The 19631-nt window shown below is 37.6% G+C and overlaps 1 protein-coding gene and 1 long non-coding RNA gene across 2 annotated transcripts in view; one reads left to right on the forward strand and one right to left on the reverse strand.

Annotated features, from left to right (window-relative positions):
- LOC108614349 (uncharacterized) overlaps positions 1 to 19631 on the forward strand; it is a 92611-nt gene that overhangs the window by 14953 nt on the left and 58027 nt on the right. The gene's annotated exons all lie outside the window — the stretch shown is intronic.
- LOC149269415 (uncharacterized) lies at positions 16648 to 18777 on the reverse strand. Its single transcript, XR_016269869.1, has 3 exons — positions 18070 to 18777; positions 17454 to 17983; positions 16648 to 17329 (listed from the first exon to the last, which is right to left on the reverse strand). It is a non-coding gene; the product is annotated as an uncharacterized LOC149269415 (long non-coding RNA).

Below are 19631 nucleotides of genomic sequence, written 5' to 3' on the forward strand. Positions count from 1 at the left end.
TGGTCGAGTCGAATAGGTTGCGGAGCCACGACTGTGGCTACAGGCCTACAGCCCAGCTCAGTGCGGCAATAAAGTCGGTGAGTAAATGAGAAGAATCAACAAACTATGAAACTTAATAAAAAGAAATCAAACGGGGAAAAAGTGCTGCAAGCCACTGAGATCTAAAAGCAGTCTGCAGAGACAGCACGAGTATGGAAAAGATGAAGCAAAGCCTAGGGTCATCTCAATTCATATATGGCAGGGAACAGTAGTGCGTCGCAGTTTCATTAATAAATGCGATTGCGGCCAGTTTTCAGTTCCTAGGAAGCAGAGGCTGTTGGTCTCGTGGCTGGGTTTACATGGAAAACTGGACATCAATCTATTTGGCCGCGACCTTGCCCTAAATATTTACCACACCGTATTGTAGAAGCGTTTTGTGCACTTTTATGACGGCTACTTTCTGCCTGTGTTTGCAAACAATTCGAGTTTATGGAGAGCCTAAGCGAATTTCCCCGCCTCAATTAGGCTGAGGTTGTAAACTCATAAACAAAGAATACGGAAACGCACAAGCGTTCGTCCTACCAGCAGGCAGACGCACCCAGAGCGGGTTCACAAAGGATGCGCGAGAATGCGCGAGAGCCGAGAGCCCAGAGCCGATAGCAATTAGCCGTCTCGGAGCTGCCTTCGGGAATATCCAGTGGAAAGCAATGCATTCGCCCAAGTTCAAGTTTAAGTTCGAGTTTCTGTTTCAAGTCTTTCATTTCTCACCTCACGTTGCCCCTGGCGCTGCCTACCTATACAGCCGGACGGCCCAGTCCCGATCCCAGTCTATTTGCCCATAGAAGACCGCATTTGCATATTGCGATAAGCCAGCCTAGCTGCTTGGCTGTCTCTCTGTCTGCCTTGTTTGGACTGCATGATGGCTGTGCCCTCGTCTGGGCAGGTTAAAAAGCGGTATAATTCGTGTTTTCGTTTCTCTTAAGTATGTTTACACTGTCCGACATGGGCATGGTCTAACTGCGCCCCTCGCCATTGCCCGTTCGATGTTTGCCCTGGCAATCAACTGTTTGCAACCGTCGCCGTCGTCGTCGCCGTTGCCGTTGCCGTTGCCGTCGTCTTTGAGCTCGTTCTCGTTTGCCGCTGGGATGATTTTCGTGGAAATGGGCAGCTTTCAGTTTGTGCCATGGCAAAAAGATGACATCGACGTTGTCTACTAGAAACTAATACCAGCAATGGTGTGACTTGGCAAACAACAGCTGAAAAAACAATTTTAAGCCGAGTTCCACCAATTTAGATTACCTATAAATAGTCGCTGCTAAGTCGACAATAATTTAGTTAAATTGCTAGATCACCGTGATGCTAAACATTATATATAGAAACGGTATTATTTCTATTGCCAACATGTGCAAATCTGAGTTACTTAGGGTCTCTTTGGGTCAACAATCGTTTTCAGTAAACTTAAGAAAGCCAAATAATTGAGTGTATTCAATTGGCATTGAACTGTGCAATATTCGCACATTGCTCCCACTCGAATTGAATTTTTATGAGGTTCTTTCTCTATATAGACTACAACATTAATAGCCATAGAGAATTGCCTCTGAACTCCTTTTATTTTTTTTTAAATATTTATTCAAGAAAGACTTTTGGTTTGATTGTAGCTAAACGTGCTTAATTATTTGAAGATGGGAAGAGGTTGAAATAATTTTTAAAATAATTTTATAAGATAATCTTTAATGGCATTTGACTCTCATTTTTGGATACATTAACAATAAATACATCATATTTTGATCAATAATAAACGCAACTCATATATATCTCTATTATATATATCATATCATATTATCTATCGAGCTGCATTAAAAATGATATATGAAAGCAACACTGTTTTAATGAACATTCTTAATGTATTTAAAAATGAGAAATATGAATTTGATTTTCGAGCTAATTAATTCTGGCAGTTGAAAAGCGTAAATTTTATTTATCTTCTTTTCCTTTATTTTCCCTCGATTGAAGCAAGTGAATATATTTCAGGTAGATTGCACTTTGACAACCAGACTTCTATAGGAATATAAGTAGTAGCATTATCTCTGGGGAATATAATTGTTATTAGTCGTAATTATTAGTTTGGCTGATGGGCTGTAGTTATATCGTATATACATACATTAACTCATTCTCTTATATGACTAGTTAAGCGAGTATTAACAGCCAGTTCTCAAATATGGCTAGTCTTTCCCATTTAATTGATATCAGCACAACAACTATTGTACTTCGCATTACATTTTAATTTAAAGGAATTCTTGTTCCGTTACAAATTATGTTTATTTTTGAAGTTCTACACCTTCTGCGTGTCTCAATGTCAAAAGCTGTTCGCACGTGCCATGGTCGTGTGCGACTGCAAAGCCGTCTGCGATGTGAGCGACCACAATTATGATGCTATTGTGATTGGACTGGTGTCGTTGGAATTCGCGTTGGACTCGAGCTGACCAAAGGGGGATTCAAGACGCCAATGCTGTCGAAATTGTTTGCAGAGGGCGTGCTAAATGTTGCATTGAGCAACATCAACAAGGACGAAGTAGAGCTTCCGCCTTATGCGATACAGCCAGCGCTTGATTGTGCATTCAGAATGCTATTGACACATTTGTATGTCGAAAGCCAGGGACACCTACTTAAGAGCTTGATAATGGGCATACTGATGATGATGATTATACACACAGGGCATTGTAGCACTTACCGGCGGCTCTATATAGCTAGCTAGGTATACTTCCGCCGGCTAAGCTCGCATTCCACTTTACTTCAATCAAACATTTAAATACGGAGATCTTGTACGAGTTTTGTGCGTAGCAGCTGCATGGTAATTAGATGTTGACAAAATTCATTGATCTATTACATAAAACACTTTAGTTCGGACTTCAGGCCGTTGGCGCATTTACACAGGGGCGTAGAGGGGTCGTCGATAATGGGGGACTGATTTTTATTAAATTGCCGACTTGCCTCGTGTATTTGGCAACGACAAGTAGATTTTACAAATATGTCAATTGATGAATCAATATCCTGATTTTCGTATGCACTGATGGCATTTCATTTGGAAATTATAGAAATAAATGAAATCAATCAAGCAAACGTAAGGGTAACAAAAACGGTTGATTTTCCGATTCATTTTAAACAGATTGCCGACTCTGTCAAGAGCTGGGGCTGGGTACACCACCCGCCCCCCCTCGCTAAGCTACTGTACCTACATTTCAGCTACCGCCGGCTTAACTTATATTTCATACATTTTGGAATGTAAAGCCTTTTTAGGAATTGGAATTTCATGTATATTTCATGCAGTCTAGACTTGTATTTTTAACCTAATTATTTAATTAGTGATTTATTTATTATTTTTACTAAATTGGTAAATAAATAGGAAATGATGAAATAAAAGCAATTAGGCAACATAAAAGGTATCAAATTTTTATTACTAAGCATCCATTGCCAATGTCATGCACAGTCTCTATACATTAAAATGTCCGTATTCAAGGAATTGCAGTTGCAATATAATGTGTCTTATGACTCGTTTTAAATCAACTTTCGTAGTGACCGTAAAGAATAAAGAGACAAAAAAATAAATAAATACAAAAAAATAAAATAAATAAATACAAATTAAAAATACATAAAATTAAATTACCAAAAAAAAAAAAAAAAAAAAAAAAGAATAAAAAACGAAATTAATTTTTTTTTTTAATATATAACAAATATTAAAATTGTATATGATTGTAAAAATCTATGTAGCCACAATTATTTTTCAAAAATTATTGTATTATATATTACTGCCTCTGATTTGTTTACGCTTATGCATAGATTTATTTTAAGCAGTATTTTTAAAAACTTATATCGCATGGAGTATATTCTGAACTCTTCTTCAAACACTCCTCAATAGAGCTTTCGTACTTATCGAAATATTTTGTGAATATTAATTTTATATTTAATTTCAAAAGGCTTTTTTCCATTTTTTCTTGATTTAATATTTAGCAGCTCTCCTTAAAAGCATAACTAAGATCTTGCATCAAAGACACGCAAGTAAAATCCATATTGCATGCTAAATACAAACAACCGCGAATAAGTATTTTGACAACTCGAATTTCGAGATTAGTTCGGAGCTCTCAACACGAAAAAAGTTATTTGATTTATTTTGGGCGCGTTTTGTATTAGCATAAAGCTTACGCGTGTGTCCGTGTGTGTGCTGCGGCCTGGATTGCATTTAAATTAGGCTGCTGGCTCTAAGTGGGGCTGGCCATTGGCGCTGCTCCATTACCGCATTGCCCGTCCTAATGACCACAATAAATTATATTCATTTAGGATCGTTTAACATATAGAAAAAAGAGCAGAGGCGGTTAAAGAAATAATTTATAGCTGTTGAAAACTTAACATGTTCATTTGGCCACATGTGTGTGGGCTTTGTTGAGGATTAAATCTATGAGCGTTGGTGTTTGTGTTTGTTTCTGTATGCTCAGCTACGAGAGTGTCTGAGTGTGTGCGTGTGTGTGTGTGTGTGTGTGTGTGTGTGTGTGTGCTTGTGTATGTACGTGTGGACAACAAATGAAAAGCCAACAACTACAAGCGCCTCCATGCCGAGTGATGCCACCCCAACAATTTAACCGCCCCTCCCCGATCCTGATCCCGATCCCAAGCACAAACTATTTACTGTGTGCCACATATGTACATTGTGTGTGGTGCTCGTTGTGGTCTGTCGGGCGGTGCGGCGGGCCGGGGGTTGTACGAAGCTTGCTGCTGGCAGCTACGGCACACAAATTACAGTTGCACACACATTTGCCTGTGTTAAATTGTCTCACAACCAATACAAAGTGACCTTTTTCATTTATTTTTATGATTCCTCCCATCCCTGGTTCCATTCTGATTCTCACAGCTCCGCCCAGCTCCTCTTCTGCTTCTGCTCCTGCTTCTGCCTGTTGAGCCCATAAAAAATGGCCAGTAAATGTGGGCGCCCAAACAGTAACCTCGAACAGTTCGTCGGCTAGCTCTTTGAATCCCTGGCTAAAGAGAATTGCGCTCGCTCGCAACCAACAAAATTCGTTGAGGCTCTGAAATCTATTTGAAAAATATGAAATTTGAAAAGCTTTAAATCCGAGTAGCAAAATAGCATCAATGTGATGCTTGCTCATAAATATTCTAAATTGCTCAAGACTCAAAATATTCATTCATATTTATTCACTTTTTGTTCAATTTGGGTTTTCATTTTTGTCTTCTATTCGCCTCTCCACTCAGGTAAAAGTTTTTGGGAGGATGAGGTTTCTATTAGCATGGACAGCGAGCAGTTCTCGAAACTCTGAGGCAAAGCCAAATCAAAGTATATTTGTGGAACGCACACGATTTCAGCCATTGTTTTATTCCATTTGCGGTCGGGCGTGGGGGCGGAGTCGACAAACTATTTCAGTTATGCGAAACTGCAAATCAAAATCAAAATCAAAATTTTGTGTGTTTGGCTTGGTTGGTTTCACTTTGTTATATACTTCTTGTTTGCGGCTTTGCTCGTTGTTACACCAGTCTTTTATATACCCTGCAAAATTAGGCTGTAGCTGGAAGCAAAAAAGACTTTTTATTTGCTTTGCTTAGCTTTTTTTTGGACTTACCACACTTAACTTAACTTTTATATGTTATGTAATTTTTTCCCATTTTTACTAGCTTATTTTCATAGATTCTTATGTAGAATAAACTCCCGTTTGCATAAATGTGTTTTCGTAATAAATTATTAGCTTACAGGCGAATGCGATTATGACTTATGCATGCTCGGACTTTATTTACCTGCAGTGGATATAAATTTATGCGCATGCACCTGTACGTGATGCAGGTATTTCGAGAGTAATTGGTTTGTTGTTGCTCTCTCGGTTTGAAATGAATTTAAATGTGAAACGCATTCCGAAATAGATAATTGTCCGATGCGAGTGCGGAGCGTGCTCCGAAAATAATTGATATTTTATGTGCCCGATGCTGTCCAGTATCAGTAGCTACAATCCACTCATCCAGCTATAGCCACGTTCCAATTGCTATTGCTATATCAGCATACACAATTCGAATCGTGCTAGCGATATCATCCTTAAATACAATGTCTAGAGGCGCTTTAACATTGGCCCTGTTGCCTGATGGAAAAACCAATGAATGCATTGCGTTTGCTGCTGGGCTGCTGGCTCTCACCTGAGTTTTTGTCTCTGCCTCACTCTGCTGCTGCAAATGAGTTTTGCATAGACAAACACACGAAAATCATTTTGCTCTCTCTAGTTTCTAGGTGGCTTCCTGAATTGTTGACCGACGCAGAGCTGGATCGAGTTTCGCATGGATGCGAGACAAGGGACTGCCTCGAGCAGAATGCTTGGTCTGGCGTTGCATAATCGAGAGCAAACAAGAGCGTCGAAAGCAAATTGTTTCTAGAACTCTTTAGCCATCCGATTTTTGAAGACTTCACTGGACTTCGAGTTGAATCGAGACCAGATGTTGCCCCTTTGCAAATTAAAACGCGCTCTGCCTACATGAAGAGCACGTTTCCATTCCACGCTTTGTGCGGCTAGTCGCTTGAGCAGCTTCTCCATTTCGTGCACAAGTCGGCTAACGAGACGTATGAGCAATGCCAATGGTCTATCCAAAATAAACATGGAGTGCGAGTTCCAGCTGCTTGCCTGCTGCATTTCCCTTAATGACTTGCCCGAGCTGGGTCTTTGTTTTGCCAGCTTCATTGTTGTTGGCAGCAGCCAAAGATGAGCATGGAAAAATATTAAACAATAACAGCAATAATAGCAGCAGCAGCAGCAGCAGCAACAGCAGCAATGGCAGCTAAGTTCCCTTGCAATTGCGCAGGACTCGCCGTGCTGCCCCCAACGCTTGGGGCTAGGTACACGATTGCACCGTCCGCTGCCTTTCGTTTTAGCCAGAACTTAGTTTATTTCACATTTGTATTCATTTGTTTTGAGTTTTATTTACCCTGCAGAACAACAACAACAACAACAGCAACAAGAGCAACGGCAAAATAAATATTCTCGAATATGTCTGTACATTTAATTTTACCAAATACTCAGCAGAGCGAGAACGAGATAGAGACAGCAAGTGTGCGAGAAAGAGAGAGAGGGAGAGGGGGGGGGAGCGAGAGTCTGTTAGCTGCATTGCCCACTCCTACTGTCTCATCATATACAATGGCTTCTCTTCAGGTTATTGCCTTACATTGGGTCGGCAGCTGCATAAAAATTATTCTCTGCTCAACGGAAATTAAAGCCCAAAATGTGAAACGAACAAAACCCCTTAAAGCTATTTTCCCACAATATTAACAAAGTCTCGAATGATGCTCTAAAACTGCAGTACTATTGCTCTGTTTAGTAGAAATTTTCAAATCTACCTGATAGTGATACTTAAATGTATTTTCGTTGCTTAACTTGAAGTAAGAGAAATAAAACTTGAGTATTTCAGATATATACATATATCCACATTAATTAATATGATTATTATGCTCAGTTATGAAAATGAAATGAGTATATTGATTTCTTTTAGTTGCTTTATCAGGGCTAAATTAATTCGTAAAATCAAATTTTTGTCATATTTCTCTTTTTTATTTAATATTAGATTTAAATATTTGCATTGAACATTTACTTTGAAATTTATCCACATTAAGTAATCTGTTTATGTTCATCCTATCAGAACTTCAATTGTTTCTAACATAAATTTTCATATTTGATAATTTGATATTTGTTCTGCAGCCCAATGACTTTAATCTATTATATTTGCATTGGTCTAGAATAATATTTCATTTGAAATACATAATTTGGCCACAAAATATATTTATATTACACACAAGTCAACCACTTTTGGTTGCCTCAAATAGAGCTCCTGAAATGAAATGACAAAATTACTAATTCTAATTAAACATAATACTAATCTGCTCTAAGATTGAGGTCAGTCGATGATTGCAAACTAAATGTCGCACAGCTCGTTAGATAAACTTGTCGGGGCAATCGACAACGAGATAAATAGGCACTCTATCTTCCACAAGAGTTATTGCCACTAATTATACACTCACTACACAGGGACGGAATCAACAAGCTGAAGGAGCCACTCACATCGTGGCCAAATGCAAGCTGACAACTCGGATAAGTTACGGCGGTTGTGTGGCCGCGGGATGAGTGGGCAGCAACTTCAACTTGTCGTATTTACCGAAAAATGAGGGCGTGGACGTTGCAGGCGATGGTGAGGAGGGGTGAGGGATGGTTTTGTTGATGCTGGAGTCACGCTGCTGGAGCGACAACATCCAATTGCTCATGGCGCTGTCCACTGTCCGCGGTCCGCTGCGTGAAGCAGGCGACACAGCCAGAACTGCAATGGCGGCAAGGGGAAGTACAGGAAAATACTCACTTTGAGCTGGCTCTGTCGTCCTTTTTCCTCACTTTTTTTTTTGCGACATTTTTGCAGAAGGTTTTTGCATTCGTGCAACTTTTTGTGGCTTTTGTGGTTGCTGGCACGCGGCACAGCGTAAAAGAGATGTACCGTGGGCTGGCGGGCCATGTCCGCTGGTCGCCTTCAAGTTTTTGCGTGAACGTTTATTTTGTTTGTGCTCTGGCAAAAAGTGTGAAAATTGTAAGCTATTGCGCGCTCTAATTTCTGCACTGCTGAGAGTCTCGCAGCTGCTGAGGGCAGGGCCGGACAGGACTCAGCAGCAGCTGGCCCGGCGATGTGCGTGCATGCCACTCAACTCAAATGAAAATGGAATGGGAAATGAGGCTGTGGATGAGGCTGCGAGTCTGGCTGCGTATGCGGATGTGAATGCGGATGCGAATGCGGATGCGAGTACGGAGCTGCGCATGCTGAACAAAGTTGAATTCAACGTGCCAAGAACGATGCAAATTATTAGGAAAGTTGGACACATTTTTCACAATGCATATTCCAGGTTTTTTTTGTTGAGAATTTTCATTTTTATTCACGATAAATTAGAGCTGCCAACACTCTCGCTCTCTCTAAGTGCTGGCGCTTTAAGCCCCCGGATCGGACTGAGCCTCGATGTGAGCAGGAGGGGGAGCTAGATTTATTTATGTTCAGGGACTTTAAAGTAATTTCCAAGCAAGTCAAGGACCCGAAGGTCAATGGTGGCTGCAGACCGGCATCCTTTTAACCTCACACATAGCGACAATTTAACGCCCTGCACTTGACATTTGGTATTTACTGAGATCCAGGTCCTTGTCGGGCAAGCGACCATGCGACCATGTGACCGGCCTGCGCTGTCCTGTCCCCATCAGGCGTTTTCCCTTTTACACATCTATACGTGTGGGTGGGTGTGCTAGTGTGTGTGTGAATGACCGGGTGTGTGTGTGTGTGTGTGCATTCGTACTGTATGTCCTTTGTTTTGCACAATTTGTCGTGCTTGTCCTGGCCTGCCTGCCCATCGCTGGCCACGTCCCACTCCCCGATTCCGGCTTCCATTCCGGCATTTCGCTTGTCCCTTGCGGAAATTATTATTTTGTTTAATGATTTGTGTTCAGTCTCGTAATTGAGGCTAGGCAAGGCAGGAAAACCATTTTTTTCTTGTTGTACTTGACCCACAAGCGAAATATGGAAAACTATCGAAGCAAAATGTTGTTGCCGCTTTTCATCGCAGCAAAGTCTGTTCAGCGAACAGTAAACAAGCGAAGCAGAAGAAGGAAATATTGAAAAGGCAACGAAACTGTAAGAAAAATGAAAATCCTTTTTTAGAAATTTCGACAGTCTTCGGTGGCATGAAAGGGAGCTGGAATTTCATTGTCAATTGATTCTCATTGGCCTTTCGCATCGACGTTGAGCTGACGTCAATTAAATATTTCATAAATTGTGAAAAGCATTCATAAAATATTTGGCTTTGACAAGGAATGTTTATTGCCAAATTGATTATGTATAAGCAAACACTTTAGTTGATTACATTAAAGTAAATAATTCCAAAAATGCAGATACATAAACAGAATATTCAGAGAGAAATGGGCAGCATGCAAATTCGGGTAGTCTTAAATGATTATTTAGTCGATAGTGGAATTAATTGGCAGTTATCTGTATATTGCCAGCGGGAGAAATGGCACAGCATTGTGTGTTACTCCACGGCACTCCCAAATTAACTGAATTGGATGCAAATTAAATGCAACCTTGAACGATCGCTCGGCGCGGGCGTTAAATTGATTCACGGACGAGCACCCAAATATTTTACCTCGGCATGGCCAAAAAATTAAATTAAATTTGAATGCGTCGCTGGCATAACGGCTGCTGATTTTGTGCAGGCTGTGCGCTGAAAAACATTTATCAGATTCAACTCAAATATGCCGCATAATATAGTTTTCGAGGCGAAAAAAAAAAAACAAAAATTAATAAATAAATAAAATAAAATACAAAATTAAATCAATAACTATCGTACTTGCGGAAATCGGATATTGAATGCGACAAGCAATTAAAAATAGCAAATTACTGCAACACTCAGCATTCATTACTTGGCTAGTCAGCTGTGCAATAGTCTTTTGAAATTAAGTCATCCATTTTATATTTATATATATTTTCAATTAGGTATATATTAAAATTATATATAATAAATTTATATATTTAAAACAGTGCATACCACAACCTTTAACAACTTAAGTTGGCACTTATAAAATCTATAAAAATATTTACAATAATATTGATAAGATCTGTGTACATATCACATTCATATATGGTTATATTTAATTGCTTGCTAAATGCTAAATTTGCAGTTGATTAAGTTAAGGCTTCTAGCAAATATTATTGCTTTAGCTAGAAGTATTCAGCGAGAACCATTTGAACTTGATTTTATTCACTAGCATAAAAAATAAATAAATAAATATTTTGCCATGCATTTAAAATTCAGTTTGTATTCACGTTTTCATATATATTCTTTTTGATTTCATTTGTAAAATATTCCATTTGAACCAGTCCAAAGCCACAAATGCGATCATTTGAATGCGTATTTGGAGCACTTGGATGGAACGTGGTTAAATGAATTGAATTTTCAGCGAAACGGAGCCGCAGCAACAATTTGTTAAAGGCCGAGGCTTGAGTTCGAACCGCTTCGCCATGCGCTTCATCTACATAAATATCCGAGTGCCGGCAGACCCACTCACTCGAGTGAGGCTGGGGCCCATGTTTGTACGCTTAGGCAAACACAAACAAACCACGCCAAACGCAGCTGGCTGGAACGCTGGAAGGCTGGAAGGCAGGCTGTCTCTCTGCTAGGCAAGTCAAATGAAGCGGAAGAACTTCACGTGCCGCAATACAAATTGAAAATCAATGAAACCATGAGAACACCAGCTCAACTAATGCTGGAGGCCCGTCTCACTTGTATATTTAGCCAATTGCAATCGCTGAGCTGCAAAGCGACGGCTCACAGCGTAAGTGGCCATTGGGGCCGAATCGGCGTGAATTCAATTTGGACCCATTTTGACCATTTGTGTGAATTCGATCAAAAACGAATGTAGTTTGGGGCAATCGAAAAGCACTGATTGCCGAGAAGAATATATATACGATTGTTATGCAAATATATGTTTAAGCTGTAGCAGACATCTATAGATCCATTGAGCATACCAATTCTAGATACGTATCTATCTACAGATTAACTAAACAGATATGAAGAAAATATGTCCATCGTTATATAGTTATTTTTATGAGAATGTTATTATATATTTATAAATGCTATGAAAGTTCTTGGTATTAAATAACAACAGAATGCATGTGGGCCTACTCGATGATAATATTTTATAATATATCTTAATTTGTTGGAGAGAAGAAGAACGTAAGAAGTAATAAAAAGTATACAAGCAATAGAGCGATGAATAATATATGATAATAATTTTACCTCATTGTTAGATATATACTATTTATGTTATGTTATCAATCACACAATTATTATTATTATTTGTTCTTATCTTTTTTATTAACTAAAGATATTTATATATATTGTACCATATAGTGTAAAAGAAATCATTTATTTTCTACATATTACATGTTATAAGTTCAAGTATGAAATAACTTTAAAATTAAATCTCTGGCTCTATTTAGATGTTTCTTGTCATATGATTTAATCGACGTTTTTATCGCTCATTTATATTGAATATACACTTTATAGTTAATTTATGGTATGTGTCGATTATCAATCTCTCTTCGGTGGAAGCGTGTCACTTCATATGGCTCCCTCATTTGCATAGCCTAAGGTCGAGCACACGTAAATGCATATGTATTCATATGCGTATGTGCATGTACATGCTCGTATATTTAGTGCAGTACTCGGCTGAAGGTTGAATGAATTTGAATACATTTTGCAAGTCAGCAGGAGTCCTTAAAAAATATCCAATAGTCAGGTGGCATGCCTTAAAGTTGTTTTTATAACAGCAACAACTATTATGCTCGGCAGTTGAGGGTGCAGCCGGGTTGGCTCACACATGCTGCTGCAGTTGCAGAAGGAGGCGATTCTCTGTTTTAAATTTAGCAGGAGCAGCGGCTGCGGCAGGTATAGGGGCAGAGGCAGAGGCAGGGGTTACCTTTGACTGCGCCCGGCAACCTCTTGACACGTGACGCTACGCTTTGTTGAATGTGCAGCACGTGAAAGAGCACATAATAAGCTTAGAAGATGGAATGAATTGCAACGTGTCGGTTGGGCGCCGCTTTAGCTGCATGCCACAAAAACATCAAAGTTGGAGTACTTAAATGCAAACACAGGGTGTACCTAACTCAAACTCTGTTTTAATTGTTATCATTCATTTGACTTTAGCTGTAGTGAGCTTTAATTTCTTATAATTGTTATAAACGATCTAGTTTATCATAAAAAAATATTTGGTTAAACTATTTTTGTTTATGACGGACATGAACTATTCAGTCCAGAAGATGTTTATTCTCTTATAAAAACACGATGGCAGATTTGATTAATATAAATAATCACTGACTTTACTTTCCTTTAGAACTTAACGTGTTGGTGCGATAAATGTGTATTTAATGTTGATTTACAAAATGAATACCCTGAACTTTTACCAGTAAAAACGAAATATCATTTAGGCCGTCTTATGTTTATGCTGCTGTTTTTTTGGTACCTAAATAATATCTATTCCAGCTGTCAACTATTCTTGAAGACTATGCCATAACTCGTTTGCGCTACAGTCTAATAAACGTTTAATTAATAATAGAAGAAGGATAATTCCATTTTGGGATAAACAATATTATACATCCTTTAAGTTCCATAATCATTTTATTTGTTTTATGATGATTATTATTATATTAATTTTATATATGATATGACTGACATAACAAATTTGTGTAACGAATCGAATTGAATAGTGAAAGGGCATTTTCATATATAACCTAACACAAAGGTATATTCTACCTGAAAGGTCAGCTTCATATCTCACCTCCCACAAAGATATATTCTACCCACTTTAAAATATATCAGATATTACAAAGCTACATCAAAGAAAATAAATTCAACAAATTCACTTTTCAAATATCATCTATAATTTATGAAGGAATTTAAGAAGACATACCTTCATGAAAATGAACGATTGCAAACACTTTAAAGAAACTTATTGCAATAAAATATTTGTCAAATATGGAAATATTTTATAAAATTTACATAAATCATGAGTGTTTCACATAGCTCAAACAGATGCAGAAATTATTTATAAAATAAGTTTATTTATCAAACTGAGATTTAATGAGTTGAGCAAATTAAATTGACAAATTGAATTTAAGTTAAGTGTCAACAAAAAAGCATTGCACTTTTTAATGCGATTACAGATTCATGAGTTCAGTGTTTAGATAATAAGCTTAAGATATCTAATTCGACTTTAAAGATATTTACATAAAATGAGCTGCGCTGCGAAAATAAATAGAGCAAATTGATGTGAAAATGCAAGTGATTTGTTTTCCATGCCCAAACTAATGGTGAATGTCCAGTCTGAGGCTGGCGAATGGCGAAAGGCGGCTGGCCGGAGGACACTAAACAACGGTCGAAGGATGAAAAGTCGCCCTTGACGTTGATTTGTTGAATTATTGATTTGCTTGATTAATCAAAGCTGTGCGCAAGTGAAACCTCATCTGCAGCGCACTCATTGTTCTTGATGGCCAGCCGGGTTGCGCTGCGTTGCTTTGCTTTGCTTTGCTTTTGCTTGCCATTTTCATTTTATTAACACTTGGCCAAATAAAACTTTAATGAAGTTTATTTGAGAGCGAATGCTCCGGCTGCTTGGCAATTAAGTGCACAATTGACTGTAAAATGCAGTTTTATTGTCGACAGCTTCAAGTGCACCAGTCCGTTGGCTTTGCCAGAAGTTTTGACTGTTTAAACCGCTTTAAGCTCGACGAGATGCCAAACACAATACAGATGAGAAAAATAAATGATAGAAAAAGCGAACGACAGCCAAAATAGAAGATTGCAAAATATGCGATGAGCTATGAAAAAGAGAAAACAACAAGTACAGCAACAACAACAACAGCATCAGCAATTTGTTGCAAGGACAAAATGGGACATTCCGCAACAATAGCCAATGTCCCGGCCACAATAACCTTGCTCAGTCCGAAAAAAACACGCTTCCACATATCGCTTCTATGCAGCGGACACATGATAAAAACCAACGCCAAAGGGCTACTCACACCAGGCATACATACGAACAGTGAGCCTAACTATAATGGAGGAAAACCATTTTATATTCTCAGTCAAATTAGAGTTGATGGCCAAGATGTGGAGTCCTCTTTATGGAGTCGAGTCGAAGAGATATTTGACTCGAATTTAAATGGCGGGGCTAAAAATAAATGATGAGGATAAGTCGTTAGGATGGGACTTCTTGGCAGGGTCTAAAATGATTTAAGCTGTCGCAGCGAGCCATCTATGATACTGCGAATTCGTATATGTAATATGCACTTAAAAATAAATGTATTTAGTCTACGCGTAAGGATTCATTGTTTGTTTCATTATATCATTGTTATATATCAATGTCTCCTTAAAACCAGATAGATATATTTAAGGAGAGCACATTAGTTTTGTGAAATGTCTGTCGTATAGTTTATCCATCTGTCCCTTTGACAGTATGAACTCGAAAGAAACTCTTTTTGCCATTGCATTGCATTGATGAATATAAAGTGTAGATTTTAAAATCGTATATATTAAATATTATTAATAAACTCACTCTAATAGAATTTTAATCTTTCATTAGTCATCAGTGACTATAATATCCTCATTGTAATTAACAAGTGCTTAAGTTATAAGCAATAGCAATAGCACAATCTAGAAATACAAATATAAAGTACATTAATACATTTGAATTATGTGCATATCCCAACATTGAAACATCGAAAGCGAGAAAAAATGCGAACAAATTATAGTCAGATAAAGCAAATAAATACATAAAATAAAACATCATAAATGTGGCAAATGCACATTAAATTAAATACAATAAATTTACCATAAATGCATATAAATTTACGTATATAAAATATACTTATGCGCAAATAGTAGATATATATTATAGTGCCTGTTGCTAAAATAAACAGTCCGCTTAATACATATATAAATGCGAATCAAAGGCAATCAATTAGTTTAAATTAATAATAAATGAGATCAAACATTGTGTTATTATTTCAGCATAGATGAGGGATGAAATATGATTGTGTGTGTGGAAAAAATAGTACAAAAAATTAAACACAACACATTAAATGCAAATCAACATTAGCTATACGGTTTTTATGCTGATGGACGGACAGCAGCATTTACCTAATGCCCGGGAACATTAATCAAAATCATAAAGGGCGCCAGGCCAAATGTTGGCCCTATTCCTGGGCCCGGACTTCCGGCAGTAAACGGCTGGCGATGGCTGAAAATGGAGGCGTCGTTAGCGGAATTGCTGCGAGATGTTAAAAGCAGAGTCAATGCTCAATTTTTATTGCCAGAAATCGAATTGAATCGATTTCTTAATGTACTCTCGGGTAGCTCAAACCGTAACAAAAAATTTCCACCCACGCCACATACTTCGCCTCTCCTCTCTGTTCACTCTTCGCTCTCTTTCTTTGCTTCTGTATTTCCTTTCCTCTTGTTATGTCCATGGACACAATGACATCTCATGTGACATTTGCCTTTCACATTCATGGATGATTAGGAATCCACACATATATGTATGCATGCATACATGCTCTCCTTCCAGGGTGGCAAAAGGTAAGTGGGCCAGCTTTGCTGACTGGTCACTTCCGGTCAAATGCTTCTGAATGGCATACTCACACAAGCAAAAATCTCGACGCCATTGCTGTGGTGCCCTATGGTGGGGGAGGCGCATAACTCAACACGTAGCCATTCTGTGGAAATCTGCAAGCGTCGTTCAATGAGCACAAATGAATCAAATTAGCCCCAGGCCTTGAATTTGCTGGGCACCAGCAAACACACGTTACAAATTATTCATAACCAGGCACATCAATTCTTGTCAGCTTCTTTAAAAGGCCAAGTTCTCAACGAGTTAAGTTGGCTTCGAATTCAAGCTTGAACTACTGCGAACATAAATATACTTATGCATCTGCTTTATTCTTATTTATGATTCAAGTATTATTATTATAGTACGTAAAGTAAATAGGTAATAATAATGCTTGCTTATTATATCTTTAATTAATTTATAAATATTTTTAAAAGTTAAATTTCCCTTTTTATTTGTTATATAATTTTACTAGCTGGCCCGGCAAACGTTGCATTGCCCTCTATATTATTTCTAGGTAAAAAATTGTTGAAAGCTATGTTGTTCAGGCTGGGATACACTGATAAATTTATTAATCGGATTTTCATTCAAGCACCTTGTTGTAAACGACATTCTTCGTTTTTTGGTCGGGTGCAAGAACAAATAATGCGGATCGTTTGCCAACACGTGAGCATGCCACGTACAATTGACCATGAGAAAAACACGCATTTTCTAGATTGAACCCACAAATAGTCAAAGATTGGCCCTGTGACTTGTTGATCGTCATGGCGAAGGCAAGACGAAGCGGGAATTGAATTCGTTTAAATTCAAAGGGCATATCTGTTGAGCTCATCGGAATCCTAGGAATAAGAACTTCCTCATCTTTAAATTTTCCTTTGAGTATCAACGCGTGAATCACATTGCTCATCAGTTTTCTTATCACCAAACGCGTTCCATTGCACAGTTTTGGTTGGTTTAAATTCCTAAGCATGCAAATCATAGAGAATTGCTCTTTTCATAGCTGTGTTCATTTCTTGACGCCGGTCAAGTTGTTCTTCCATATTGCCCATGAAGTATATTTGCAAGAATTTTTGCTGTGCATCTTCAATAGGTTGCAATGATCCAATGCGATGGCAAATCTGGCCTTGAATCTTTAAATTCAAAGCCATAGTTATAGTTATATTTACAAACACTATTTACAGAAATCTAACAAACTACATTATTCAAAATTTTTTTTTGGCAGTCATAGAAAATAAAATTTTTAACGTAAATTACCTTAAATATCCGTCTCCAATATTTTCCGCCCCAAATTATGTCATTTGGAAACAGGCATTGTATTTTTGAGTGTTCGCTAGAAAATGTCGTGATTCTAGTGTTTCGCCATAAAGCAGGGAACGCAATGGCTATGGTGACCGCTAATGGCAATGTCACTTTACCACTAAGGCAGCACAAACCGGGCGTTTCACCAGCAAACTTCAATGCGCCACAATGCTAGCAAACAACGTCCATTGGACCAATGCAAACTAAACGATTCAAGCTGTAATCAATGGTGCAATCATATCGAAACGCTGCTCGATTCAAATCAATCCTTGAACCATTTCTTATTGCCATTTCACGGGCTGCCTCTCTTTGAGAAGCACGAATTAAGGCCCTTCTTCCCTGGGTACTAACGCGGAGCCTTTCTCGGGCGATTTCTCGCTCTTCGTCAGATAATTGACTCGCGCTATTCCGTTGCCTAATTGCATTATGGGTCCGCCGGGAAAGATTAGATCTTCTAGAACGCGGCATTTTTATTAATAGTAATGCTGCCCTCGCACAAAACCATATAAAACAATCGAGAAATATAAATATAAATAATTTACACAAATTTATGTTTGAGACAAACAAATACCTGAACTTTCGAGATATTTAGCTTTTGTAAAAGTCCAAAAATACAATTTTTAATAATTAACTTTTTTTTTTTTAATTTCGAATTTTGAATTTTGAATTTTTTATTTATTTTTGATTGTTAGGTTTTAATCTTTTGATTTTTTTTTTAATTTTTGCAGATTTTTGATTTGAAATATTTATAAAGTTTAAAAGTCCGAAAATATAAAAAGCCAAAAATACACTTTTTAATAATTACCTTTTTTTTTTTAATTTCGAATTTTAAATTTTTTATTTATTTTTTGAACAGTCAGGTTTTAATCTGATTGATTTTTTGCAGATTTTTGATTTGAAATATTTTTCCTTTTGATTTGAAAATTTTTTTTTTTTTTTTTTTTTTTTTTTTTTTTTTTTTTTTTTTTGAATAGTCAGGTCTGCTCGAGGTCAGGAGACCGTAGACTGACTGACTACATTTGTTTATTTACTTCTACACTATTGTCAAAACTGTCACTGTTACCAAGCCTACTGGGTATACAAAAAATTTGAACATTTGGGGAAAAAACCGCGTTTTTCAAGTATTCGGCAAATTTTTTCAGTATTTTTAAGACCCTATACTAAACTCGTTGCGGAGACAAATCCAACAAATCAAAAACCATGAAAATTGGTTCAGCCCAAATCAAGTTATAAGCAGTCTTCACTTTTACACAACTTTCTTTTATATATATAGATTTAAAGTGCATACAAATTCTCATATTAATATTCATAAATTCTATTATATTTTATTTATATAATTATTATTGCTCTCATTATTAATATAATTCGTCTTATCTGTCTAATTTTGTTATTATTATTGTTTTAATAATTAATACTCGCAAATAATAATTATTGTTTAGTTAACAATTATGGTTACTCCCATTATATCTTATATTATATCTTAGTTCTTTATCAATCTTAATTAGAAAAATTCCTCATACCTGCTTAATCTATGCATTTACTCATTCTCTGCTGCCCTACTGCACTCAGTATATCACTTAACTACTGGGAGCTCTGTCCATTAATTCTATTGTCTAAGCATCTCTAGAGTATAGGCAATTTGCCATATATTTTCGCTCGAGTTTTCAAGAGTCACATTCCATATGTGCTAGCCCCATGGGGTAAGTAATTACGTCACAATTTATGTTAGTTCCCTGACCCCAAATTATGCTCAGGATGCTCATGACTTTTCGAAGGCAGCCCGTCTCTCATTCTGCCCTGGCTGGCTGTTTGCTCATTAATTTCATCATCTTAACCGTGTTATTCGCGTGTGGCGCCTTGGCCCCTGAAACAAATGAACTCATTTGTTTCAATTTAATCTTATTACTCAAAGATTTATTGCCTCTCGCACGGGTCGACAAGCCTTTTACGTGTATTTGCACAACCCTTCTAAAGTTGACCCAACCTTTGCGCCTGACAGAGCAGCGGGTAGCGGGCAGCGGGTTGCGGGCAGCATTTGAAAGGCTTCAAGTGAAAGTACTCGAAAGTTGATTATGATTGATTGAGTGCGATTCGAATTGGCTGTCATTGTGCGGAAATTGATTTTAACGAGTG

This window comes from Drosophila arizonae, chromosome 4 (assembly GCF_054131065.1).
Source record: "Drosophila arizonae isolate 15081-1271.41 chromosome 4, UAZ_ARI_1.0, whole genome shotgun sequence".
NCBI classification, from domain to species: Eukaryota; Metazoa; Arthropoda; class Insecta; order Diptera; family Drosophilidae; genus Drosophila; species Drosophila arizonae.